Below are 9,931 nucleotides of genomic sequence, written 5' to 3' on the forward strand. Positions count from 1 at the left end.
GGGATCGAGGCCCGCATCGGGCTCCCTGCTCAGCGGGAAGCCTGCTTCTCCCCCTCCCAGTCCCCCTGCTTGTGTTCCCTCTCTCACTGTGTCTCTCTCTGTCAAATAAATAAAATCTTTAAAAAAAAAAAAAAAGAACAAGAGTGTCTCCCTATTATCAGCATATGCATCAGTGAGTCTGATGCCCCTATTCCCTTCAGACCTAAACTCTGAAGAGAGGAAATCAGGACCTGAGTGTCTATCTATGCCCCGCTCTTCTCTTGCTTTCCCTTCTCCCCCGTCAGGGCTAAAGAGGGCTGGTGACACTGTCTCCGTCTCCACTCCAGCCTCCCACCCAGCAAGGCCTTAGGAGCAGGCAGGAATCTCTTGTTTACAGTCAGGGGAGCTCTATGTTCGAACTCCTCCATCAGCCAAGTATCCTGCAACAAAGGGCATTGACTGCTCTCTCTTGCTCTGGGGCAGTCAGCCTCAAGGCTCAGGCCAGAGATGGAAAGATAGGTAATAAAACTTAGGAATGTATTTATAGTCAATATTTTAATATTTACAGAAGCAAGTCCTATTTTATTAAGAAGTGGAGAAGCTGGGGCGCCTGGGTGGCTCAGTTGGTTAAGCGACTGCCTTTGGCTCAGGTTATGATCCTGGAGTCCCAGGATCGAGTCCTGCATTGGGCTCCCTGCTTGGCGGGGAGTCTGCTTCTCCCTCTCCCACTCCCCCTCTCATTCTCTCTCTCAAATAAATAAAAAAATCTATTTTAAAAAAACTATTAAAAAAAAGTGGAGAAGCTAGAACTCAAATGAGTTCTGTCTGATTCAAGTGTTTGCACTTACAGAAGTTATTCTTGAACTTTTCCGCGCAAGGCCAGCCTGGCTTTGTAATATATTTCCCAGCTTTTTCATTCCATTTTATTGAAACTTAATTAAAACTATTTGTTGAGGATCCATTAAGGACTCCTTACTATGCTACTGTGATGGCTGACTTCCCGCCCTCGAGCTGTCAGTCCTTCGGGGCTTCTGCCGGCCTGGGTTCTGCTGGCCCTGGTCCTGCATTATTGCCACCCTCACGTTTGAACTTTTTCCCTCTGTAAGCGAACCCTCCTTGAATCTCTTGAGTGTGACATCGAATCCGGACTGAGAGACAGGAAGTCCATAACTCCCCTGCCAGAACTCACATGGTAGGTGGCTAGCTGAGTTGTGTGCCCTTCCACAATGCAGACTTGCTGCCCAGTCCGGGAGTTACTGTCATTTCCCAGACCTTCTTGTGTCAGGACAGACCGTGTGACTGAACGTAGGCAGAAGAGCTGTTCCTACCACCAGGTCTGGCCCACAGAAGCTTCCCACTTGATCTGGCACTCTCTCTGCCCTTGTGCAATAGCATCTGAGGCTCTAGGGCAGGCATTATCCTTTTGTGCCATGGATACCTGAATCCCTTTTCAGAATCATGCTTTTTTTGTAAAGATTTTATTTATTTATTTATTTATTTATTTATTTATTTATTTATTTGAGAGAGAGAGAGAGCGGGGGAAGGGCAGAGGAAGAAGGAGAGAGAGAAAGAGAGAGAATCTCAAGCAGACTCCCCTCTGAGCACGGAGCCCAACTTGGGGCTTGATCTCACAACCCTGAGATCATCACCTGAGCTGAAATCAAGAGTCAGACGGTTAACTAATGGAGCCACCCAGGCACAACCTACCCCATTTTTAATAAACTTTTTATTTTGGAATAAGTTTAGATTTACAGAGAAGTTGCAAAGATAGTGTCTTAGTCCATTTGGGCCACTATAATGAAATATCATAGACTGGATGGCTTATAAAAATCAGAAATTTATTTCGCACAATTCTGGAGGCTGAGAAGTCCAAAACCAAGGCGCTAGCACTTTCGGTGTCTGGTGAGGGCTTGCTTCCTTATAGACAGGTGTCTTCTTACTGTAACTTCACATGGCAGAGGGGTGAGGGGTCTCTCTGGGGCCTCTTCTATAAGGACTCTACTCCCATTCATGGGAGGCACTAATCACCTGTCAAAGAACCCACCTCTTAATACCATCACATGGGGCACTAAGATTTCAACATATGATTGGGTAGTGGGGGTGGGGGACATAAACATTCAGTCCATTGCAATAGTAGAGAGAATTTTCTTATATTCCCCACTCAGTTTCAGTGTCCTCTAGTCTTATCATCTTACATTACTGAGGTACATTTGCCAGAACTAAGAAACCAATATTAGTATATTATCATTAACTAAACTCCAGACTTTATTCAGATTGAGCTCGTTTTTCCATTAATGTCCTTTTTCTGTTCCAGGATCTAATCCAAGATACCATGTAGTACTTAATTGTTAAGTCTTCTTAGTGTCTGGGATCTCTGGGTGGTTCAGTCTGTTGAGCTTCTGCCTTCAGCTCAGGTCATGATCCCAGGGTCCTGGAATCAAGTCCCACATCAGGCTCCTTTGCTCAGCAGGGAGCCTGCTTCTCCCTCTGCCTGCCGCTCCCCCTGCTTGTGCTCTCTCTCTGACAAATAAATAAATAAAATCTTAAAAAAAAAAAAGTCTTCTCAGTGTCCTTTGGTCTGCGATAGTGTCTGTATTTCCCTTTTTTTTTTTAAGTTTACTATTTTTTTTTTTAGTAATCTGTGCACCAAATGTGAGGCTCAAATCCATGACCCCAAGGTCAAGAGTCACATGTTCTTCTGACTAAGCCAGCCAGGCACCTGTGTTTTCCCTTTTTTTCATGACCTTTGACAGATACTTTTGAGGAGTATCAGTCAAGTATTTTGTAGAATTCCAGAATAATGTTTTAAATGCATAAAATAGGATTATAAAGAAAACAAGTAATATTGAAATATAGGCATTGGAATTTTTTTTAATTGTGATATAATATCATATGGGTTTTTTATTAACACATTAAATAATTAGAACTAGTGGTAAGTCTAGTAACTATCATAACTTTTATTTTATTTATTTTTTTAAAGATTTATTTATTTATTTGAGAGAGCAAGAATGAGAGAGAGTACATGAGAGGGGGGAGGGTCAGAGGGAGAAGCAGGCTCCTCGCTGAGCAGGGAGCCCGATGCGGGACTCAATCCCGGGACTCCAGGATCATGACCTGAGCCGAAGGCAGTTGCTTAACCAACTGAGCCACCCAGGCACCCTATCATAACTTTTAAATAGTGGTGAGTATAAACATTATTTCAAGATTTTGTAACATCTGTAATATAACATGAAAATCTGTGATTTCTTTTGGTGGCAAAGTCATGAGTACTACTGTGGTTTGTTGCCTACAATAAAAGCTACAGAAAATAAAGATGTAAATTTCTTTCCCATCCAGTTTACAGATTCTCTGAATTCTGTGACCTTCGTGGCTGTCTTAAAAGGGATGGCAGAACCATAAGATGGGAGGGGATGGAGTTCCTGAATATCTACATACAGCAGGGAATCCACTCCCAAACTCTACCCTATTACTGAATACATTTTGCATAAGTAAGAAATAAATCACACAGGGTTACACCATTTGGGTTTTGGGTTTTTCTAACCCAAAGCACCTAGCATGATCTTAACTAATACAGCTCTTAACCACTAAACTTGATACACACACACACACAATAACTAATACAAAAGTACATATATTAGTATTAACTGAAACTTTCTTTTAGGATTTTATTTATCTGAGATAGAGAGAGAGCGAATGAGAGAGCAGGAGCAGAGGGAGTAGAGAGAGGGGGAGAAGCAGGCTCCCCACCGGGCAAGGAGCTCGATGTGGGACTGGATCCCAGGACTCCAGGATCATGACCAGAGCTCAAGGCAGATGCCCAACCGACTGAGCCACCCAGGCGCCCTGAAACTTTTTTTTTTTGCAAGTAACCAAAAGCTTCATCAAAAAGGGAGATGTTACTAGAAAAGTACTGGAGTATTTCACTCAATACAAAGAGAAGTCAAACCATGAGACTTCTTAAAGGGAAAGGGTCAGAGCAGCACCAGGAACCTCAGCAGCAGTATTCTGGGGTTCTTGTATCTTATGATAAGCCCTGCCATTAAAGTGACTCAGCTTCCAACTCTGTCTCTACATGTCTCTGCTAAAATTCCTTTTTTTATCCCTGCTAAAATTCTTTTTTTATTTTTTATTTTTTTAAGATTTTATTTATTTATTTGACAGATAGATAGAGAGCACAAGTAGGCAGAGTGGTAGGCAGAGGGAGAGGGAGAAGCAGGTTCCCCACAGAGTGGGGAGCCTGATGCAGGGCTCAATCCCAGGACCCCAGGATCACGACCTGAGCTGAAGGCAGCCGTTTAACCGACTGAGCCACCCAGGCGCCCCTAAAATTCTTTTTTTAAAAAAAGATTTATCTATTTATTTATTTGAGAGAGTGAGAGTGGGGGGAGGGGCAGAGGGAGAGGGAGAGAGAGCAAGAGAATCCTCAAGCAGACTCCCTGCTGAATGCGGAGTCCAGCATGGAGCTCAGTCCCACAACCCTCAGATCACCACCTGAGCCGAATTCAAGAGTCTGGCACTCAACTGACTGAGCCACCCAGGTGCCCCTACCCTGTTAAAATTCTCATGCAGAGGAATCTGATTGGCTCAGCCAGTTTGAGTCAGCTGTTCTCCTCTGGTCCAGTCAGTTGTAACATGGATTTACTGTCCATGATAGACACATGGCTTTGGGGGACCCACTTATCTGGAGTGGGATAGGTAGTTCTAAGAAAATGAAAACAATATCATTATAACATCTTAGTTTTTGCCATATGTCAGATACTCCTCTATACGCTGTATATGGATTACTTTAAACCTCCTCAAACCCTTTGAGATAGAGGTACATGTTATTTATTATCCCCATTTTAAAGAGAGAAACCTTGGGGAGCCTGGGTTGCTCAGTTGATTGAGTCTCCGACTCTTGATTGCAGTTCTGGTCATGATCTTATGGTCATGAGATCGAGCCCCACATCAGGCTCTGTGCTGAGCAGGGAGTCTGCTGGAGATTCTCTCTCTCCCTCTCCCTCTGCCCCTCCTGCTCCTGCTTTCTCTCTCTCAAATAAATAAATAAATCCTAAAAGAAAAAAGAACAAAACCGTTTAGGAAAATGTTCAAGGTTCCACAATAGTTAAATGGCAAAGCTTAGATTCACACTCAGGAAGTCTGACTCCAAAGACTATGTATTGTTATGTATGAGGAAACCGGCGCAGAGAGAGAAAATGGCTCGCTCACAGTTACAAGTCGCAGAGCCAGCATCTGAACACAGGAGACTATCCCCAGCGTCCACATCCTCTCTCAACCATTATAGGTAAAGAAAGAGTGGTGATGGAAGCCACTCCTGGACCAATCTTGAAGGATGACTAGGGTTGGGAGAGGCAAAGACGAGAAGAGAAGTCAGTTCAGGCAGTGCGATCAGAGAATTACCTTACACTACCTACACATAACGAAATCTGGGCAGCTCCCCTTTCTAGACCAGACTAACTTTGAGTCTTTTCTCAGTATAATGAGAGGAAAGTTAGCACCACAAATCAAAGGGCTTCCTGGACCTGCCATTTTATTCTCTATGGAACACAATGACCAAACACTGTTCACACCCACTCCTGAATTGGAAATCTTCGTGTTTCTGGAACTCTTGGGCCCAGTTACGTCTGAGCAACAGTACCAAAGGGACAAATAGAAGGGGGTGCCCAGGGCCTATGACTGAGATTCCACGGGGTATTTCTAGGCCTTTTGCTCTGGGAGCTAGAATCATTCCCTGAACCCTGTATATTTCCTTTCTTGGGACTCCTGTGGCAGAGGTTGAGGCCCTCTTCCAGGCTTCCTGGGACTTAACCCCATTAATCTTTGCTGGACAATGTTTCTTGCCCAGCTACCCTTTGATCCTAAACAAAAGGATAAGCTACTCCTAGAAAGATTAAAGCAGTAGGGTGAGACAGCAGGTTTTCCAAACAAGGCATGGGGCTTATATAGGTTACTCATTCTCCTTTACGCAAACATGCAGATACTTTTCAGAAAAGAATGCAGTGACCTTTTGAAATATCTTCTTTAAAACTGTGTCTAAATTCCTAAGAAAGAAATTCCCCAAAGTCACTTCATTCTTTTTTTTTCTAATTGAGATATAATTCGCATACTAGAAACTGCCCTCCTTTAAAGTACACTATTCAGTCGTTTTTAGTACATTCACCATGTGCAACCATCACTACTATCCAATTCCAGAACATTTGCATCACTGTAAAAAGAAACCACATACCCATTAGCAGTCACTCCCTATTTCTGCCCCAGCCCTGCCCAGCCCCTGGCAATTGCTATTTACTTTCAGAGATATATGTGTAAAGGGACAATTTCACTTTATTCTGACCTTTCTCCTTAAAAAGCACATCAGGTAAGATCTGGCAGAGCACGGGCTCCTGGGTGGCTCAGTTGGTTAAGCGACTGCCTTCGGCTCAGGTCATAATCCTGGAGTCCCTGGATCGAGTCCCACATCGGGCTCCCTTCTCAGCAGGGAGTCTGCTTCTCCCTCTGACCCTCCCCCCTCTCATGTGCTCTCTCTCTCTCAAATAAATAAATAAAATCTTAAAAAAAAAAGATCTGGCAGAGCACATTTATAACTAATGCTTTATAAAGCATGTTTATAGGGGCACCGGCTAGCTCAGTTGGAGGAGCATGCGACTCTTGATCTCCGGGTCGTGAGTTCGAACCCCACCTTGGGGATAGAGATTACTTAAAATAAATTTTTAAAAAATTAAGCATTTTTATGGAAACCTGTTAATAGTCCCACGGAACTTTTTTTTTTTTTAATTTTATTTATTTATTCGTGAGAGACAGAGAGAGAGAGAGAGAGAGGCAGAGGGAGAAGCAGGCTCCCAAGGAGCAGGGAGCCCGATGCGGGACTCGATCCCAGGACCCTGAGATCATGACCTGAGCCGAAGGCAGACGCTCAACCATCTGAGCCACCCAGGCGCCCCGGAACTTTTTTTTTAAAGCTGCAGTACCTCACTCAATGTTGCACATAAGAGGGCTCAATCCAGAGGCACTGGGTGGCTCAGTTGGTTGGGCACCAGCTCTTGATTTCGGCTCAAGTGATGGTCTCAGGACCGCGAGATCGAGCCCTGCGTCAGGCTCTGTGCTCGGGCTCAGCAGGGAGTCGCCTTGAGGTTCTCTCCCTCTTCCTCTGTCCCTTCCCTGACTCATGCTCTCTCTCTCTCTCCAAACAAATCTTAAAAAAAAAAAAAGAGTGCTCAATGCAACTACCAAACTGAAATTTCATCCAGGAAACCTCATCTGGTATTGAAAAATTATAGAAGCCATCTATGTCGGGGCGCCTGGGTGGCTCAGTCGTTAAGCCTCTGGCTCAGGTCATGATCCCAGGGTCCTGGGATTGAGCCCCACATCGGGCTCTCTGCTCCACGGGAAGCCTGCTTCTCCCTCTCCCACTCCCCCTGCTTGTGCTCCCTCTCTCGCTGGGTCTCTCTCTGTCAAAATAAAATAAAATAAAATCTTAAAAAAAAAAAAAAGAAGCCATCTATGTCAGCATAGTGAATGTAATTGTCAATGTTAAGGTTAATTATCTGTTAGTCAATCAAAAGAACGAAAGGACCCAGCTCTAAAAGTTAATGTGATTGATATGACTGAGAGAAGACATGGGATTTCTCAGCTCCAAAGTTCAATCTTTTTTTTTTTTTTAAGATTTTATTTATTTGTCAAAGAGAGAGAGAGGGCAGAAGCAGGGGGAGCCGCAGGCAAATAAAGAAATAAAGAAATAAAATAATAAAGAAATAAAATCTTTAAAAAAAAACAGATGCTTAATGCAGCATAGCGTCCAACAATTTTGTTAAATCTTTTAAAATCCTTTTTTTGTATGATCTAAAAAAACACAACTCTACCTTATGTTGCATAATAGGTATGTTCTTGAAAATCTGAGTAAAATGTAATTTTTGGAAATTAAGTATTTTAGGTTTTTTTTTAAAGACTCTTTTTTTTTTTTTTTGAAGATTTTATTTATTTATCTGACACAGAGAGAGAGAGAGAGAGAGGCAGGCAGAGGGAGAGTGAGAAGCAGGCTCTCCCTGCTGAGCAGGGAGCCCGATGCGGGGCTGGATCCCAGGACCTTGGGATCATGACCTGAGCCGAAGGCAGACGCTTAACCACCTGAGCCACTCCGGCGCCCCAGTATTTTAGATGTTTGAAAGTCTTCTGACTTAAAAAAAGTCAGAATGATGTCTGGGTAGAAGTCTTCTGACAGGTAATAAACAGTAGGGTTCTTAGCTGCTCTACTGTGCCGAGAATGCAAGTAAAGATTTGCACTCTTTATTTCCGCTTTTCCTGTAGGGCCTGAATCCTCAAGTGAGATAATGGAATATTACAAAAGATGAAAGAAAATATGTCTAAACACAACTTGGTTTCCCTTCTCCTAAAGCATTTAACACCTGGGACTAGGGGGGTGGGAAATCTTGAATTATTTTAATATTACTTTAATTTTTCTGGCTACCTATGCGTGTCATGGGTTAGGCACTTCCCTATATTTCTTGCAGGTTTCTGTCTTTTGCTTCCACTGCAGCTCTCTGATGGAGGAATGAGGTCATCAAATTATCAATATTGAAATATGACTTAGAAATGATTTAACCATAATATATGGGCTGCTTTGGTTCTAGGCATGGAGCAAAGTCTCTATCCTTATCAACTCATGTTTAAAATAGGCAAAAGAAAGCGTGCTAGACTTCAGTGTAATGATCTTTGGCTTCTAAATGGAATTCTTCCAAATAAAATTAGAAGTACTGACATTAATCAATAAATCTGCATGTGCTCTGGGATCAGGGTTCTGTAGAGATTATGTCACCTTTTCTCTTGGCCCTCAGGCACTATGGTCAAGATTAGTTTAGCTAGTTCACTACTGGTACTGATTCCCAGGTCTGAATCCCAGGAAAGTGGGAGTTAATTGTTTCCCTAAGAGTAATTTTCATCTCTGGAACATTGACTTTTCCACCCTCACTCTCCTGAGACATGACTTTTATTTATTTATTTTTTTGATCTTCTATATATGGTGTCTGTGTTGTTTGCTTGTTTATTGATTTATTTAAATAAAGTGTGGTTTGCTTTTTTAACTCTGAAGTTATGGAGGAGGATCAAAGAGCAATAACATTGACAAATTTATTTTTGCTCATCCGATGTGGTCCATTAACTTAAGTCAGTAACTTTCAATCTAAAAACTTACTAGAAAAAAAAAATTGTGGATATTTATGTACTTGGAATAGGTAGGGCCTTTCTTGGTATTATCACTGAAATAGAAGGCTAAAGGAGAAGAGTGATAGATCTAAGTATATTAAATTTAAAAACTTATGGTGTCAACATCATACCGTAAAACTTAAAAGGCAAAGTTAATTAAAACATGTATTTTTTTTTTTAAGATTTTATTTATTTGACAAAGAGAGACACAGTGAGAGAGGGAACACAAGCAGGGGGAGTGGGAGAGGGAGAAGCAGGCTTCCCTGCAGAGCAGAGAGCCCGATGTGGGGCTCGATCCCAGGACCCTGGGATCATGACCTGAGCCGAAGGCAGACGCTTAACGACTGAGCCACCCAGGCACCCCTAAAACATGTATCTTTATGGCACCTGGGTGGTTCAGTCGGTTAAGCATCTGCCTTTGGCTCAGGTCATGATCCCGAGGTCCTGAGATCAAGTCCCTCATTGGGCTCCCTGCTCAGTGGGGAGCCTGCTTCTCCCTCTGCTGTTCCCCCTGCTTGTGTTCTCTTTCTCACTTTCTCTCGCAAGTAAATAAATAAAATCTTAAAAAAAAAAAAGGATTTAACAAATGGTGTTGGGAAAATTGGACAGCCACATGCAGAAGAATGAAACTGGACCAATTCCTTACACCATACACAAAAATAGACTCAAAATGGATGAAAGACCTAAATGTGAGACAGGAATCCATCAAAACAGGCAGCAAACTCTTCGACCTCAGCTGCAGCAACTTCTTGCT

This window comes from Leptonychotes weddellii, chromosome 9 (assembly GCF_054177405.1).
Source record: "Leptonychotes weddellii isolate Sample4059 chromosome 9, ASM5417740v2, whole genome shotgun sequence".
NCBI lineage: Eukaryota > Metazoa > Chordata > Mammalia > Carnivora > Phocidae > Leptonychotes > Leptonychotes weddellii.